This window comes from Dendropsophus ebraccatus, chromosome 6, assembly GCF_027789765.1.
Source record: "Dendropsophus ebraccatus isolate aDenEbr1 chromosome 6, aDenEbr1.pat, whole genome shotgun sequence".
Classification (NCBI taxonomy): domain Eukaryota; kingdom Metazoa; phylum Chordata; class Amphibia; order Anura; family Hylidae; genus Dendropsophus; species Dendropsophus ebraccatus.
In genome coordinates, this window is record NC_091459.1 from 138,295,649 (window position 1) to 138,315,020 (window position 19,372).

The 19,372-nt window shown below is 39.5% G+C and overlaps 1 protein-coding gene across 1 annotated transcript in view; it reads right to left on the reverse strand.

The window, feature by feature from the left end:
* Positions 1-19,372, reverse strand: part of GDF7 (growth differentiation factor 7) — a 30,455-nt gene that overhangs the window by 6,944 nt on the left and 4,139 nt on the right. The window lies entirely within an intron of this gene.

Here is a 19,372-nt window from a genome sequence, read left to right on the forward strand (position 1 = left end):
AAAAATGGCAAAAAAAACCATGTTGCTAAAACATGCAACATGGTAACACAAGTCAAGAGTCAGATGTGGACGACCTCAATTATGTTGTGAAGCTTAGTATATCAGTATCTTGTCTAGAGACTATGTGGGATATCCAAGTTTTGTAATTTTTTTTTATGACTGCAAACACACAAAAGGGAGCTTGACATCTACCAGAAAATAGTTAAAAGCAATACAAATAGTCTACATTTAAATATAACAAACTTAAGGACATAACTTGGCGCTCTAATGCAAAAGCAGCCTAAATCTGTCAATCATATTACCTATTACCTATTACACAAAACAACTATTGGCCGTACTTGGCCAATTACAAGTCGTTCTGGGCGATAATTGTTTTGTGTAATAGCTCGTGCTGATTGTTGCCTTTCAGCATGTTCTATAATTCAAACAATTATAGCGACTGCCTGCTGGCTGTCGCTCCGTGTAACGGCAGACCACCACTCTCAACTATGGGCCACCCAGACGAGCTAAGGATCGTCCGGGCAGCCCCTCCTGCTTCTTTTCCTTGCTCAATGTCTGTGTGTGTATTAGCACCGACAGAGAGTGGGGAACGAGGAGCAAGCAAGAACTGACCAGCCCTCGCTTGCTTCTTAATATCAGGCCATGTAATAGGGTCTTCTAATGAGACAGAGGAGCACAGTAAATTCCTTTGATCTATACTTATACATGCGCCTCTATTTTCTCATCCACATTTTACTCCATTCACTAATTCTACTATCGTTGTGTAGGTCCGCAGACAGAGAGATGACAATAGGATCCTATACGGACAGACTGCTCTATCACAGGCCCATCTTTGCCGTTGTAAAGCACCCTGCACAATTTTTCTTAAGGATGGAGGTCTTTTATACTCATATCTCTTGGTACTCTGTCCTGTTATATTAATCTATTATATCTCCGCTTCTAGGATGACAAGTTGGTATATTTTTGTGGCTAAAGACTGTTCTTAAGGGGTTATCCACCGCTTCAAAAACATGGCCACTTTTCCTCCTACTGTTGTCTCCAGTTCAGGTGCGGTTTGCAATTAAGCTCCATTTACTTTAATGGAACTGAGGTTCTCAACCCCACCCAAACTGGAGAGAACAGTAGGGTGAAAGTGGCCATGTTTTTGTAGCACTGGATAACCCCTTTAGGAGGAAGGAGTAATATTTCAGAAAACGTAGGCTGACGAGACGTAACTCTTGACAATCCTTTCCTTCTTCTACTAAGAGAGAAGAGTCAGCGGGTTGGTGCCTATAGCTGAGTACTGTCATCAGGTTAAACATGCTCAGAACGGCCCTAGTATGCCCGGATAGCACTGCTCCTTGACTCCTGACTATTTTTGAAGGTGTTTGTTGTTTTCCTATTTTGGATACATCCCAGACTTTTCCCTGTGGATCTTTGGCTGCTCTAAACCGTACTTGGGTATCACGTTGTATGAACTCTGACCTCGGGTTTGTACAGACGGCACTCTTTCCTTTATTGACTCTTATATCATGCTGGAAACAGTAGGGCTTGTATTAGCACTGCGGTCAGCCTAGTTATTACTTTATGGCAGCTGTTTAACCCATGGCTAAAGGGCACTTTTAGCAGGACAATACACTGTTCCACAAGGGTCATACAGTCATGGATTGGTTCCAGGAACATGGCAGTTTTCCTCACTTCTCTGGCCTTTACAGATCTTTACAAATCCTGTAAATCATCTCTAGGAAGAGGTAGAACTGTTCGGTGCGTGTTATTTAATGTGTGGCAACTACGAGAAGCTATACTGTCTGCATTGGCCAATATTGGAGCAGAGTAGAGTTGAGCGAACTCGAGTTTGTCAGAACCCAAGCATGCAGCTATGTTTTCCAGGCAACCCTAGGTCTTTAACCAACTTCAGCACCCACCGCTAATCAAATGCACTGCGCTCGGGTTCGGACAAACTGGAGCATGCTCAAAATTTGCTTAACTCTGGCGTAAAGTAGTGTTGAACAGAGAGACCAAACTGCCGTGGGGAGTCAAATGCTGAGAACATTGCTGAACACTTCAGCCTCTCCGCTCAACACTAGCACAAAGTAATTTCAATACATGGTAGAATTTAAGTGGAAGACCAAGGTTGGCCCAAGACGCTGGTAGATGGGTGGCCATTCAGTGTAGTGTTTGAAAAACAAACATACGCTAGTTATTATACTTCTTTCAGTTTAGATTACATATTCATTATGGCTGCCAGGAAACACATTGGTGAGTAAGCATATGCCATGCTGTGCTCAGATTCTAACACTGATACAGCATTCAAAGTTGACATTTTACTTGAACGTGTGCTACAAGTAATTTGTCTGAGGTGAGACACGGTCTGAGTGTATGGGAGAGGACGCAGTTGCCACATCACCATTACGGAACAAAGTGCAGCCACCTTCTCCAGGATTTTATGTAGGTGCCCACAACGTCATTCACTCCTATAATAAGTGACTTTATTGCTACTCCTGGCATAAATCCCAATGTCAGTCATTTTTCGCCACTTGATTTTTTTGTAAAATCTTTATTAGTGACCACGTTGTGGAACATACCGTACGCCAGACGGTACATCACTAGTAAACGCTCGTGTCTTTATGCCAGGTTTTGGACTTTCACAAGTGCAAATGAAATAAAAAAAAAAACAAAAAAAAAACATCTGGGCCTCACCCACAACATTATGATGATATAAAAATCCTCTATTGGATCCCATCAGGCATCAACTCTCATAAATGGCACTAGATGGGTCAAAAATGACATTTCAAAGTAAGCCTCTCTTTTCACTAGTTTATAATGTCCAAAAGCGCCAAATACAGTATGGAGTACAAATATGTTCATTATGGAAACAATTGTCTACACATGTACATTTACAATCCACCTGGGTGCCCTTCTAAAATTGGTATCATTAGAGATGAGCGAATCTCGAGCATGTTTGGGTTTGTCCAAGCCCCAGTGCGCGGCATCTGGTTACTAGTGGCTGTTGGATGCAGCCCTAAGGCTTCCTGGAAAACATGCGTACAGCTGGTGAACAGAGTTTTCTGCTTCTCATGAATATCCAGGACTACTGGGCTCATGCACATAATGGAGAGGACTACTTATTGTCCATGTTATTCAGGAGGAGATCTTTGGATCAGCTGCACAGAACTATATAAGTGATACATCATTCTGTTCAGCTTCTCTATCACTAGTTTATGCTAGCCTGAGATAGGACACCATAATCCTACTGACAGAGTCTCTTGTTCACTTTGTTAACTGATTGTGAGAGAGGGAGCCCATACACTAGATTATGCTAAGGGATAGTCTAGTTGGTGGAAGACATTCACGCCACCCGAGAGGAAAATGTGTCTAGTCTAGTGGAGTCTAGGCTAGAGTAAGGAAAGATGAGGAGCACATTATCTTTCACCTTCCATCAGTTAGGCCTTAGCCTTACATTCCAGAGCCTTATTCCTACTCCAACCTTAAGGATTCATAGACAAGTGAAGATGAGGAAAATGCAAATATTGTGCGCCTTTCTAATAGTATATGCCAGGGGCGCATCTTTGGTAAACGTGCCCCTATGAGCCTCAAATGGGTACTCCGGGCTATGTGTATTTTGAGCATACAGCCGGGGGGGGGGGGGGGGGGGAATATAGAAGCCACTTACCTCCGCGATTCCAGCGCTGGGTCCCGGATCGCACTGCCCCTTTCTCCCGTCTGGCCGCCGCTTCCTGGTCTGAGCTGTGGCTTGAGACGTGTCGTCTCAAGGCATCTCAGCCATTCAGCGGGCAAGGTGGGACTCCGCTACAACCGCTAAATGTCTGAAGCCGCAGCTCAGACCAGTAAGCGCCAGCCAGACGGGAGAACAGGGAGTTCTGGGACCCGGCGCCGGAATCGGGGAGGTAAGTGACCACCGGCTTCTATATCCACCCCCTCTGTACGCTCAAAATACACATAGCCCGGAGTACCTGTTTAAGGACTTTTCTGTTTTTGGTAATTATCTTATGCCCAAAAGTAGTTCTTGTTTTTTTATTTTGGGGACTAGTGATTCTTTACCATCCCTATAGAAGGTGTAAGTCTCTGCCTCTTTACACACTCCTCGGGCCATTGATTGTACTGGCCACATTTTGGTGCCAACTTCACCAGGTAGCAACTAGCAACCTGTTATTGGTGAAGTGATGGGTTAAAAAATAAAGTTATTATAGCCCTACAGATTTTCTTTTATCCTGTTACCATGATGAGTCTTTCCTTAATTAATGAACCAAAATTCATTATATTATTTGAAAACCATATACACAGAAATCCAATAAAGAAGAATAAATCCAAGTTATGCTGCGTTTACACGAAACGATTATCGTTCGAATTCGAACGATAATCGTACGTGTAAACGCGAACGATCAAACGATGAACAAGAAATCGTTCATTTTGATCTTACATGTTCCAAAATCGTCGTTCGCAAAAGATTCGCAGATCGTTCCGTGTAAATCGTTCGCCAATTTAACCAATGTGTGAGATAGGCTTAAGCGATTGCAAAACGAATTTCCGTACGATATATCGTACCGTCTAAACGCTGACCGTTATGAAAAAAAAATCGTTACTCCGACATCGTTAATCGTACGATCGGGCCAATTATCGTTTCGTCTAAACGCAGCAAAAAGGACAATCACTTATCCTAAATGATACTGTTCTGTCTGTTTTCCTAGACTCCCTAGGGCTAAAACCAACTTCTTCAGCTGCCGATAATCAAATGCCGAACCATGCGATTTGAGCATACTCAAGTAATGGTGCGTTTACACAGGCAGAATTATCTGACCAATTTTGGAAGCCAAAGTCAGGAATGGACTTGAAAAGACAGGGAATCTCAGTCTTTCCTTTACGACCTGCACCCTGTTCATAGTCTGTTCCTGGCTTTGGCTTCAAAAATCTGTCAGATAAATGTGTAAACGCACCATTAGGCTCATCCCTACTTAAAATGTTATTGGCTATTGCTCTAAAACAGGGATGCGGAACCTTTGGCTTTCCAGCTGGAGGGCCGAAGGTTCCTCATCACTGCTCTAAAAGATTTTCTGCAACAACAGAAACTCGGCAAAAGCCAAAATGTATCCAACAGAGTGATTGCCTTAAGGCCCTATTACACGGAACGATTATCGGCCGCATTCGGACGATATTGGCCGTTACAGCCGATAATCGTCCCGTGTAATAGAAGTCAGCGATTAGCCGACATGAAGGATGTCGGCTGATTGTTGCTGTCGTTTGTCTTTCAACATCCCCCCTGCAGCTCCCTGCGGTCTCCCCTGCACTTAACAACTCGCTGCCGCCGTATGTAATAGCTGTGGCAGCGAGCGAGGAACGAGGAGCAAACGAGCACTGACAGCGCTTGTTTGCTTCTCTATATCACCCCGTGTAATAGGGGCTTTAATGTGTCCTGAGCCATCCCTAGGCGGAGCACCTACCCTGATCAGGGTGACTTTGACCCAAGGTCTGTACTCGTACATCTAATCTATCGACATGTATCAAACCCTGTAGGAAAAAAGCAACTAAAGAAACTAAAAATACCGATCCTTTACTGCCTTTTCCCAACCTGGCACCAAGGCAGAATACATTGAAGACATAGGTATGAGATTAAAAGGGAAACCTAGAATTTAAACAGAACCGGGCCTACCTCAATCTCCATAACATCACTAATACAGGTGAAAATATCAGATAATGTTTCTCTGACACCGAAATGTCTAATTTCACACAAAATAAAGGCATAAGAATTAGAGATAGAAGTAAAAGGGGGATAGGAGACCCAACAAAACCAGCAGGAGGTGTCCCTCATCTCTTTTTTCCTTCATCACAGGGGTACAGGTGATATTTTGGAAATCATTTAGGAATCAGAACAACAGGTTGTTACTAGAGACGATGGAACCTTGAGCACGCTCTCCTTCGTCATAGTTATTGAAGGTGTATGGTCAATCTGTTTAATCACATATTCAAGTATACAATTTTTTTTATGGTACACAAATTGTTGCAAAAAAGCAGTGCAGAGGGTTTTGTGTCAGCCTTTCTGCACAGTCTGTTTAATTGCAAATTAAAGGGCGCCAGTTTTTATTTATCCAACAATAGAAAGTTCTATTAACAATGGAAAATAATTTAATGTATTGTAAAAAGCTGGGGGGGGGGGTTGTTTAGATATTGTGGAAATTTTTATGTTTTGTACTTTGTATTTAGATTGAGGATAAAATAAAAGAATAATTAAAAAAATGTATTGTAAAAGCTATTACTTCTTCACTTTCTAGGGGTAATATTTGTACCATCTGGAAAAAGCCATTGCTGCTTTTGTCACCTTCATGTAAGTATAAACACTGGCAGACAACTACCACCAAAAGGGTATAATTTTTAGACCTTTTTATTTTAAGAAGTATATTAAAATCGAATACTGCAGTGTTTTTGATAGTTACCATTGGGTACCATTATTTACTTACAGCAATACTTGTCACTGTAACTTTCACATGACCTTTGCACTCAAAAGTACACTCATAGGTAACCAAAGAGTGTTATACAGGGTTATAAGACCTTATATTTGAGTTTACGGTGCCCTGGATGTGGTAGGTAAGGATAGTGACATAGGAGAAGGGTTGGTAGGTAAGGATAGTGACACAGGAGAAGGTTTGGAGGGTAAGGATAGTGACATAGAAGAAGGTTTGATAGGTAAGGTTAGTGACATAGGAGAAGGTTTGGTAGGTAAGGATAGTGACATAGGAGAAAGGTCAGTAGGTAAGGATAGTGACATAGGAGAAGGTTTGGTAGGTAAGGATAGTGACATAGGAGAAGGTTTGATAGGTAAGGTTAGTGACATAGGAGAAGGTTTGGTAGGTAAGGATAGTGACCGGAGAAGGTTTGGTGGGTAGGGATAGTGACATAGGAGAAAGGTTGGTAGGGAAGGATAGTGATATAGGAGAAGGTTTGGTAGGTAAGGCTAGTGACATAGGAGAAGGTTTGGTAGGTAAGGATAGTGACATATAAGAAGGTTTGGTAGGTAAGGATAGTGACATAGGAAAAGGTTTCGTAGGTAAGGATAGTGACATAGGAGAAGGTTTGGTAGGTAAGGCTAGTGACATAGGAGAAGGTTTGGTAGGTAAGGATAGTGACATATGAGAAGGTTTGGTAGGTAAGGATAGTGATATAGGAGAAGGTTTGGTAGGTAAGGATAGTGACAGGAGAAGGTTTGGTAGGTAAGGATAGTGACATAGGAGAAGGTTTGGTAGGTTAGGTTAGTGACATAGGAGAAGGTTTGGTAGGTAAGGAAAGTGACATAGGAGAAGGTTTGGTAGGTAAGGATAGTGACATAGAAGAAGGTTTGGTAGGTAAGGATAGTGACATAGGAGATGGTTTGGTAGGTAAGGATAGTGACATAGGAGAAGGGTTGGTGGGTAAGGATAGTGACATAGGAGAAGATTTGGTAGGTAAGTGACATAGGAGAAGATTTGGTAGGTAAGGATAGTGACGTAGAAGGTTTGGTAGGTAAGGATAGTGACGTAGAAGGTTTGGTAGGTAAGGATAGTGACATAGGAGAAGGTTTGGTAGGTAAGGATAGTGACATAGGAGAAGGCTTGGTAGGTAAGGATAGTGACATAGGAGAAGGTTTTGTAGGTAAGTAAAGTGACATAGGAAAAGGTTTGGTAGGTAAGGATAGTGACATAGGAGAAGGTTTGGTAGGTAAGGATAGTGACATAGAAGAAGGTTTGGTAGGTAAGGATAGTGACATAGGAGAAGGTTTGGTAGGTAAGGATAGTGACATAGAAGAAGGTTTGGTAGGTAAGGATATTGATATAGGAGAAGGGTTGGTAGGTAAGGATAGTGACATAGGAGAAGGTTTGGTAGGTAAGGTTAGTGACATAGGAGAAGGGTTGGTAGGTAAGGATAGTGACATAGGAAAAGGTGTAGTAAGTTAGGATAGTGACATAAGAGAAGGTTTGGTAGGTAAGGATAGTGTCATAGGAGAAGGTTTGGTAGGTTAGGTTAGTGACATAGGAGAAGGTTTGGTAGGTAAGGATAGTGACATAGGAGAAGGGTTGTGGGTAAGGATAGTGACGTAAGAGAAGGTTTGGTAGGTAAGGATAGTGACATAGGAGAAGGGTTTAGTGGGTAAGGATAGTGACATAGGAGAAAGTTTGGTAGGTAAGTGGCATAGGAGAAGGGTTGGTAGGTAAGGATAGTGACATAGGAGAAGGGTTGTGGGTAAGGATAGTGACGTAAGAGAAGGTTTGGTAGGTAAGGATAGTGACATAGCAGAAGGGTTGGTGGGTAAGGATAGTGACATAGGAGAAGGTTTGGTAGGTAAGTGACATAGGAGAAGGTTTGGTAGGTAAGGATAGTGACAGGAGAAGGTTTGGTAGGTAAGGTTAGTGACATAGAAGAAGGTTTGGTAGGTAAGGATAGTGACATAGAAGAAGGTTTGGTAGGTAAGTGACATAGGAGAAGGTTTGGTAGGTAAGGATAGTGACAGGAGAAGGTTTGGTAGGTAAGGTTAGTGACATAGAAGAAGGGTTGGTAGGTAAGGATAGTGACATAGGAGAAGGTTTGGTAGGTAAGGATAGTGACATATAAGAAGGTTTGGTAGGTAAGGATAGTGACATAGGAAAAGGTTTCGTAGGTAAGGATAGTGACATAGGAGAAGGTTTGGTAGGTAAGGCTAGTGACATAGGAGAAGGTTTGGTAGGTAAGGATAGTGACATATGAGAAGGTTTGGTAGGTAAGGATAGTGATATAGGAGAAGGTTTGGTAGGTAAGGATAGTGACAGGAGAAGGTTTGGTAGGTAAGGATAGTGACATAGGAGAAGGTTTTGTAGGTAAGTAAAGTGACATAGGAAAAGGTTTGGTAGGTAAGGATAGTGACATAGGAGAAGGTTTGGTAGGTAAGGATAGTGACATAGGAGATGGTTTGGTAGGTAAGGATAGTGACATAGGAGAAGGTTTGGTAGGTAAGGATAGTGACATAGGAGATGGTTTGGTAGGTAAGGATAGTGACATAGGAGAAGGGTTGGTGGGTAAGGATAGTGACATAGGAGAAGGTTTGGTAGGTAAGTGACATAGGAGAAGATTTGGTAGGTAAGGATAGTGACGTAGAAGGTTTGGTAGGTAAGGATAGTGACATAGGAGAAGGCTTGGTAGGTAAGGATAGTGACATAGGAGAAGGTTTTGTAGGTAAGTAAAGTGACATAGGAAAAGGTTTGGTAGGTAAGGATAGTGACAGGAGAAGGTTTGGTAGGTAAGGATAGTGACATAGAAGAAGGTTTGGTAGGTAAGGATAGTGACATAGGAGAAGGGTTGGTAAGTAAGGATAGTGACATAGGAGAAGGTTTGGTAGGTAAGGATAGTGACATAGAAGGGTTGTGGGTAAGGATAGTGACGTAAGAGAAGGTTTGGTAGGTAAGGATAGTGAATAAGGAGAAGGGTTTAGTGGGTAAGGATAGTGACATAGGAGAAGGTTTGGTAGGTAAGTGACATAGGAGAAGGTTTGGTAGGTAAGGATAGTGACATAGGAGAAGGGTTGTGGGTAAGGATAGTGACGTAAGAGAAGGTTTGGTAGGTAAGGATAGTGACATAGGAGAAGGGTTGGTGGGTAAGGATAGTGACATCGGAGAAGGTTTGGTAGGTAAGTGACATAGAAGAAGGTTTGGTAGGTAAGGATAGTGACGTAGAAGGTTTGGTAGGTAAGGATAGTGACAGGAGGTTTGGTAGGTAAGGATAGTAACATAGCAAAAGGTTTGGTGGGTAAGGATAGTGACATAGGAGAAGGTTTGGTAGGTAAGTGACATAGAAGAAGGTTTGGTAGATAAGTGACATAGGAGAAGGTTTGGTAGGTGAGGATAGTGAGATAGGAGAAGGTTTGGTAGGTAAGGATAGTGAGATAGGAGAAGGTTTGGTAGGTAAGGATAGTGAGATAGGAGAAGGTTTGGTAGGTAAGGATAGTGACATAGGAGAAGGTTTGGTAGGTAACAATAGTGACATAGGAGAAGGGTTGGTAGGTAAGGATAGTGACATAGGAGAAGGGTTGGTAGGTAAGGATAGTGACATAGGAGAAGGGTTGGTAGGTAAGGATAGTGACATAGGAGAAGGTTTGGTAGGTAAGGATAGTGACATAGGAGAAGGTTTGGTAGGTAAGAATAGTGACATAGGAGAAGGGTTGGTAGGTAAGGATAGTGACACAGTAGAAGGTTTGGTAGGTAAGGATAATGACACAGGAGAAGGTTTGGTAGGTAAGGATAGTGACATAGGAGAAGGGTCGGTAGGTAAGGATAGTGACATAGGAGAAGGATTGGTAGGTAAGGATAGTGACATAGGAGAAGGTTTGGTAGGTAAGGATAGTGTCATAGTAGAAGGTCTGGTAGGTAAGGATAGTGTCATAGTAGAAGGTCTTGTAGGTAAGGTTAGTGACATAGGAGAAGGTTTGGTAGGTAAGGATAGTGACATAGGAGAAGGTTTGGTAGGTAAGGATAGTGACATAGGAGAAGGTTTGGTAGGTAAGGATAGTGACATAGGAGAAGGTTTTGTAGGTAAGGATAGTGACATAGGAGGTTTTTTAGGTAAGGATAGTGACATAGGAGAAGGTTTGGTAGGTAAGGATAGTGACATAGGAGGTTTGGTAGGTAAGGATAGTGACATAGGAGAAGGGTTGGTAGGGAAGGATAGTGACATACGAGAAGGTTTGGTAGGTAAGGATAGTGACATAGGAGAAGGGTTGGTAGGTAAGGATAGTGACATAGGAGAAGGTTTTGTAGGTAAAGATAGTGACATAGGAGGTTTGGTAGGTAAAGATAGTGACATAGGAGGTTTGGTAGGTAAGGATAGTGACATAGGAGAAGGGTTGGTAGGTAAGAATTGTGACATAGTAGAAGATTTGGTGGGTAAGGACAGTTCCTGACATGGACAGAGGTGGCAGCAGAGAGCACTGTGTCAGACTGGAAAGAACACACCACTTCCTGCAGGACATAGGAGGGTTTTTTTCCATCTACGAGGGCTTGTTTATTGCAGAGCCAATTGTACTTCATTTTTCAGTAAAACATACAAAAAATATTTGTGTTGGGGGGTAATTTACATGCTGTTCACCCTTTCTGTCAGTATGAGTAAAGTGATACCCCAATTTATGTGGGTTTTTGTTATGTCTTACTACATAAGAGAAAAAAAAATGTCTACTTTCTGGGTAGCGATTTGTACTTTTTACCTGTACCATTTCTGCATAGATGTGCTGGATCAATAATTTTATACCTTAATAGCTTGGACAATTCCTTGGGTAGCGATACCAATCAACTTTTTTCGTGTTTTCTTTTATTTGACACGTGTGATAGCCATTTGATTTGAATCTTTGTTATTGAGGGGATTTTTAAACTATTTAAAAAATATTTTTAGTTATTTATTTATTTATACTTTTTTAGTTCCCATAGTAGACTTTCATAAGCAATCATTAGATGGCTTGCATACATCAATGCAATATCTAATCATTGCATTGATCTCTGAGATCGGTGCTGTACTACTACATATTGTCTGTGGTAGTCTGTATGAGTAGAGTATCCTTCAGGAGGACTCTGGCTGCCATAGCCACCAATCTGCACCCTGTAATTGCATCATGATGGTGCCGATTGGAGACTTGACAGGTGCAGTACCATGCAACAATCACTACTCATCAAGGCATTTAGAGGATTTAACATTAAAATTTGGCTGCAGGAACGGACAGGTGGCAACATAACAAATAAGCTCTACTTACCTGTCCCGCTTTCCCCACTGGGCTGCCGTACTGCTCCTAGACCTCCGCCAGGCTCCTGAATCTCCTGCTCTAGTCACATAATGACCTGACTGATGGATTGCCCGCTCAGCCGCATCTACCAGACAGGTATGTTGTTGATCGTTGATTTAGATCTGACCCTAAAATTATCGTTATCGTTAATAATTCCACATTCGTTCGCTCAAGTTCCGCATTTGTTCACTAATCGCTCAGTGTAATTGCACATTGTTCATTGTTTTGCTGGGATCAGAAGGAATAAACGATCATAGTAACGATCGCAGTAACTATCGTATCTAACGGCCATCGTTCTGTGTAATATGGTGAACCATTTCAGGTTAACGATAAACAATCTCGTTTGGGGTCGTTTACCATTAGTTGTTAATTGTTAAAAATTGCTCCGTATAATAGGACCCTAAGTCATAGACTATTCCTAACACATGTTTTTCCATAGTATCGCCAGGATTCCTTTCATTAGTCATCCAAGATATTAGAAATCCGGAATAGGAAGCCATATTTCCTGCTGTTATTTAGGGGTTGGCGTACTAGCACCCTTGGTCTATTGAACAATGTGCCCCTTCAGGATTACTTACAGAGGCCTAGAGAATAAGGAAAACATGGCTGCTTTCTTTCAGAGACAGCGCCACACCTATCCACAGGTTGTGTGTGGTATTGCCAATCAGCTGTATAAAGCTAGGGCTACTTGGAGACTTTGGTCACATGACATGGAGATCACAGAGTCACACTGCAACATTGCACATGTCACAGTGCAACTTCTATTGGTCCCAGGGCACATGCTGCCACCATTGATTTTGAAGGGACATTGTCATCAGACTTATTGCATAAATGAAGTTTTATGTTAAACATATTTTATGTTTAAAGAATTTTTGGTGAATTTTTTTCCAGTTTTCTGTTTTTCTATCTACATTATAAAATAATCAAGTTTTTATTCTCCCCACTAAGGCTAAAACTAAGCTGAGACTTAATATTGTGTCTGTGATGATAAGAGGAGGCTGCCATAAAGTGATCTGTACAGCATTGCAGCGACATGTGACACCAGTAGATTGAGGAGACAATAGCAGCTCCCTGTAGGATGACCTTTTTAAAGCGCTCAGTAATGTTTCACATTCATCTCCAGGGGACAGAGTCTGTCTATTACCATCTATGTCCATGAGTCTTGGTGTGAAGCATGTCACTAAACTCTGTTAACAGCAGCCCAGGCAAGATGGCCGCCCTTATAACAATGTACAAAAAAGTGAAATAAAAAAAAATGAAAGTCAGAAAATAGAAACAAATTAGAAGAAAAGAACAAGTATCTGACTCTAATCAGTAAGGGAAAATTTTGGTGACACATTCCCTTTAAAGTCAACACATTTCAGCTGCAGTACCATGCATCACCTGTGTATGGCTGTGGCACTAAATCTGGAGAAAAACATCTAAATGAAGTAGCTGTGGCCCCTATGTCAGGTGTAACAGCAGCTCGTGGGGCCTGTCTCACAGGTGAAGGGGCAGTATAATGGTAGTATTGTTGTCCGATCATAAAGTCTCTTCAGACACAGCAATGCTAGCTCACGTGGCAGAAAATGTGAATAACGCGTTAGCACTATCCAGAGTTCCTGACATACTGTATATCAGTTCAAAAAACAGCTGACTTTTTATATAGAACTATTAAAAACAACACAACAGTCTCACGTTTCTCCTCTGTAGACACTTCATCAGGTTGGCTATCCCTAAACATGCAGATGGTATCTGGGCAGGTGTATTGCCGTCTATCGGCTCATCCCCGATTATTAGAATTTGTTAAAGAGGCACTCCGGTTAAAGCCACCACCCCGTGCTACAGCTATTGCAGGGCTGGAGGGGGTGGAACATTGTATCACTTTGTATGACTCTGCCAGGCACCGTCCTCTTAGGCATAACCCAACATATACACTAAGGGGGAGATTTATCAAACATGGTGTGAAGTGAAACTGGCTCAGTTGCCCCTAGCAACCAATCAGATTCCACCTTACATTTTCCAAAGAGTCTGTGAGGAATGAAAGGTGGAATCTGATTGGTTGCTAGGGGCAACTGAGACAGTTTCACTTTACAGCATTTTTGATAAATCTCCCCTTAAATCTTGTGTTTGGCTTACATTCTATTATTGTAGATTTACCAACCACATCTGCTGTAAGTTTGTTCCCTGTACCTACTACTCTTTCAGTAAAGTAATACTTTGGGATCACAACCATTCTAAATATTATAGATAGATAGATAGATAGATAGATAGATAGATAGATAGATAGATTAGATAAATAGATAGATAGATAGATAGATAGATAGATAGATAGATAGATAGATAGATAGAAGATAGATAGATAGATAGGAGATAGATAGATAGGAGATAGATAGGAGATAGATAGATAGATAGATAGATAGATAGGAGATAGATAGATAGATAGATAGGAGATAGATAGATAGATAGGAGATAGATAGATAGATAGATAGATATAGATAGGAGATAGATAAATGATAGATAGATAATAGATAGGAGATAGATAAATGATTGATTGATTGATTGATAGATAGATAATAGATAGATAGATAGATAGATAGATAGATAGATAGATAGGAGATAGATAGATAGATAGATAGATAGATAGATAGATAGATAGATAGGAGATAGATAAATGATAGATGATAAATAGATAATAGATATGAGAAAGATAAATGATAGATAGATAGATAGATAGATAGATAGGAGATAGATAGATAGATAGATAGATAGGAGATAGATAGATAGATAGGAGATAGATAGATAGATAGATAGATAGGAGATAGATAGATAGGAGATAGGTAGGAGATAGATAGATAGATAGATAGATAGATAGATAGATAGATAGGAGATAGATAGATAGATAATAGATAGATAGGAGATAGATAGATAGATAGATAGGAGATAGATAGAAGATGATAGATAGATAGGAGATAGATAGATAGATAGATAGATAGATAGATAGATAGATAGATAGGAGATAGATAGATAGATAGATAGATAGATAGATAGATAGATAGAATGTAGAAACGAGTGGCACTCCAAGTCACAACGCGGCGGGTGCCAGCCGATATGATTGGCACTTGAAAATGGCGGTCACCCCGCCGAAACGTCGTGCTTTGCTGTGCTGCATATATTGAATGTTCTGAAGGTTGAACAATAAATTACTTTGGTTTTTCACGCTACTGGTGTGCCGCTGATCATCGTTACTTTATAGATAGATAGATAGATAGATAGATAGATAGATAGGAGATAGATAGATAGATAGATAGATAGATAGATAGATAGATAGGAGATAGATAGATAGATAGGAGATAGATAGATAGAAGATGATAGATAGATAGATAGATAGATAGATAGATAGATAGATAGATAGATAGATCCTAAGGTACATGAATGTATATTACCCTCTATAGACATGTATGTGTATATATAATATATATATATCTTTCTTCTATGGCTCCGTCCATTGGGGTGACCCGCTCCTGACACGGACCTCTGCTTGTTCGGTATATCGGGGTAGGAGCTCTGGAGAATTACACTAATCTTTACCCTTCTTAAACTAATATATTAAAAAATGAAAGCTGAAGCATATAGTGATGTATTTTTCAGTCATCTCTTAGTTGGAAATTCCTGCATGGTGGAGAAGATAAGGGAATTCTTTGAAGGGGTCATCTGGATTCATTTTACATGAAGTGATTGGTCAAGCATTACAGAATTAACCCTCTCCGCTCTGGATAATGGGATTAATGAGGTGGCTGGCCATGGGCGGCAGGCCTGCCGAGGCAGGAAGGGGTTAAAGGGAGCCGCGTGTCATCCCCTATAATATCATTTTATTACCAGTCCACAAATATTTGCCTTTAGCCTGATGAGCCTTTTAATTCACTTAATTTATTGCCTCCCTTCTGCCAATAAATCGTGTAATATCAGTATCAGCTTGTAAATGCCTGGAGAATATCGGCAGGAATATCGGCGGCAAGTGTTATTACTGAGAACGGAGACTGGGAAGGATCAGCCCCGCCGACCAGGGAGACGTCCGACCCAGAATCCCATCAGAGGTGGAGGGGCCTGCACCCCAGGCAAAGGCTCCATCCTCCGGGCCTGTATGCCTTGGCCAAGTCCCAACACCTGACTATGGGAACAAGCCATACTAATGGGAATATACACCGCGTGCTACATATACTGCATATGGTAAATCTACAGTAACTGAATGTAAACCTGCCCAGGATACACATATATCTATCAGAATGTAAACCTGCCCAGGATACACATATATCTATCCTAAGAGAATAAGAAAGGAAATAATATACAGACTGACTAGACGGATCTGGTTGTCATTTTCTGCTGACAATGCTCTATACTTCTATGTTAAATATACAGATTCCCATACACATATATCCCTACATACACATATATACATACATACATACATACACATATCCTTACATACACACACATAATCCTACATACATACACATATCCCTACATACATACACATATCTCTACATACATACACATATCCCTACATACATACAGATATCTCTACATACATACACATATCCCTACATACATACAGATATCTCTACATACATACACATATCCCTACATACATATATCTCTACATACATACACATATCCCTACATACATACTCATAATCCTACATACATACACATCTCTACATACATACACATATCCCTACATACATACACATATCTCTACATACATACACATATCCCTACATTCATATATCTCTACATACATACACATATCCCTACATACATACTCATAATCCTACATACATACACATCTCTACATAAATACACATATCCCTACATACATACACATATCCCTACATACATACATATATCCCTACATATGTACACATATCTACATACATACATACGTACAGATAATCCTACATATATACACATATCTACATACATACACATATCCCTACATACACATATATACATACATATATAAACATATCTCTACATACATGCACACACATATCCCTAGATAATACATACACATATCTACATACATATATCCCTACATACATACACATATCCCTACATACATACACATATCTCTACATACATACACATTTCTCTATATACATACATATATCTACATACATACACATATCTCTACAGACATACACATATCCCTACATACATATACATATCTCTACATACATACACATATCCCTACATACATAAATATACCCCTACATACATACACATATCTCTACATATACATATCCCTACAGACATACACATATCCCTATATACATACATATCTCTACATACATATACATATCACTACAGACATACACATATCTCTACATACATACACATATCCCTACAGACATATACAGATCCATGCATACATATATAGATCTTTGTATACATATCCTTATACATTATCCATATACATTAGATATCTATGTACATATCCATATATGCATATTCTAATCATACTGTATGTCTGATATACCTACAGAAATACTCATATACAGATCAATAGATAGATATACATGACCTTATTTCTGTAGCCAATCAACCAAACAATATCTATTTCCATATAATAATAATAATAATAATAATAATAATAATGAAGATTTAAACACTAAACAAGGGTCATAAGTAGAACAATTAAAAAAAAAAATTCTAATCTTATAGCCTTGAATGTTTTACATCTGTAAAGCGCATTCGTTTATTTTACTCTTACATTTCTAAATGATACTTATTATTTTGGATGTAAGATCTTATTTTGGAACCTGTTATTTTTTAATAATAATAACTGTGGATTTTGGTAAAAAGTTAAATATGTCTATTTTTAAAAATCTATTTGCCATTTCATAAACGTATCGAACTATAATCATGTGAGCAATAAATAGCATTATAGCATAATAGGATAATAGCATTGATGATATCATAATAAGAATAATAATATGATAAAAACTGATGATAAACTAAAACATTATAGTAAAATATTACGTATGGAATTATAGCACTAATGTGAGAATAAATAGAATAATAATACTAATCCTCTCCGTCTCTCGGGTATCTTCCATCATCTAGTTAAACAATGTATCTACTCAATAAACTAAATAAACTTTTATACATTCAGATGATCAACCGACTGCAGTGAACAGAGCAGCGTTCTCCTATCTACTTTATGATCCAATATACTTTAGCGCTTATAAAATATTACTCCTTTACTTCAATTATAAAAATTTATAAAAAAAAAAAAAATCAAACTAAGAGGCAGCAGCGTAAAACTGCACAAAAACCTAAAGTCAGATACACGCCGCCATTTTTTTACATTTTCGACAAAAGTTGCAATTTCCTTTTAAAGTTTAATCTTTAGAATTTTTGATATTATAACTTACGCCTTTGTTTTATTATTAGTTTATTAATTATTATTTATTATAATTATTACTTATTATTTCATGTCTGACTATAACTTTTTTATTTACTTACTTAATTTTATTTACTTAATTTATTTACTAAATAAGTAAAATAAATAAATACATTATTAATAGTAAAAATAAATAAATATATATATATATATATATATATATATATATATATATATATATAGCTGTTGGCGTATGGGGGTGGGTACAATGGGACTGTGCAGGTGAGGGGGTATATTATATGTCTACAACAGAAGGTATATGGTGATGTTAAGTAATTTACACCGAATAAGAGCACATAAGTGGCAAATGGATTATTGCTTTATTATAGCCAAGGGCTGGGGTGGAAATGACATGATGTGCATGCCTTGAGGAAGGAGGAGGTCACTCTGGGGACGGTAGAAGGGCACTATGCCCCTCAGGTTATCTGCATGCTGGTGGGAATGGTGAGAGCCCTCCACTTCTCCATGGTTACTCTACAAGGCTTCCCAGGCATCTTCCCAAAATCTCTCCTATTGCAATTTAAAACCAACAGGAGGCGCATCAGGTCAGCCCAGTCCCACCACACAGGAAGAAGAAGGGACATATGGACGTGGGGATGATACATTTGTGGCCCTAGGTAAAATATTCCCACCCTCCAATCCCTTGTTTCTAATAACATAAACTCCATCCATATACCCTATTCTAAGGGCACATGTACTCAGCAGACGCGTCTTATATTGCAGGCTTACATCTACCTGTTGGGTTACTATCCAATAAGTAGGGGCAAATAAAATAAATCGTCAAGATACCAGATGTAACAGACATTGGCATCTGCTGCAGGTCAGTAACCTGATGGGTTATCTGCAGTTTTGGGCAGAACAGTAGGTAATCTTAGTGATGGTCGCAGAACACAAAAGAAACTATTTATGACTAATGACTAAGTCAGCTCTGCTACATCAGTATATTGATAAGTAGTTATCTCTACATATATTTATAGCGTGTTTAAATTGGAAGTTTCTGTAATGCAGGAATGGTCAGATAGATAAATATTATAGATGATAGATAGATAGATAGATAGATAGATAGATAGATAGATAGATAGGAGATAGATAAATAGATAGATAGATAGATAGATAGATAAATAGATTAGATAAATAGATAGATAGATAGATAGATAGATAGA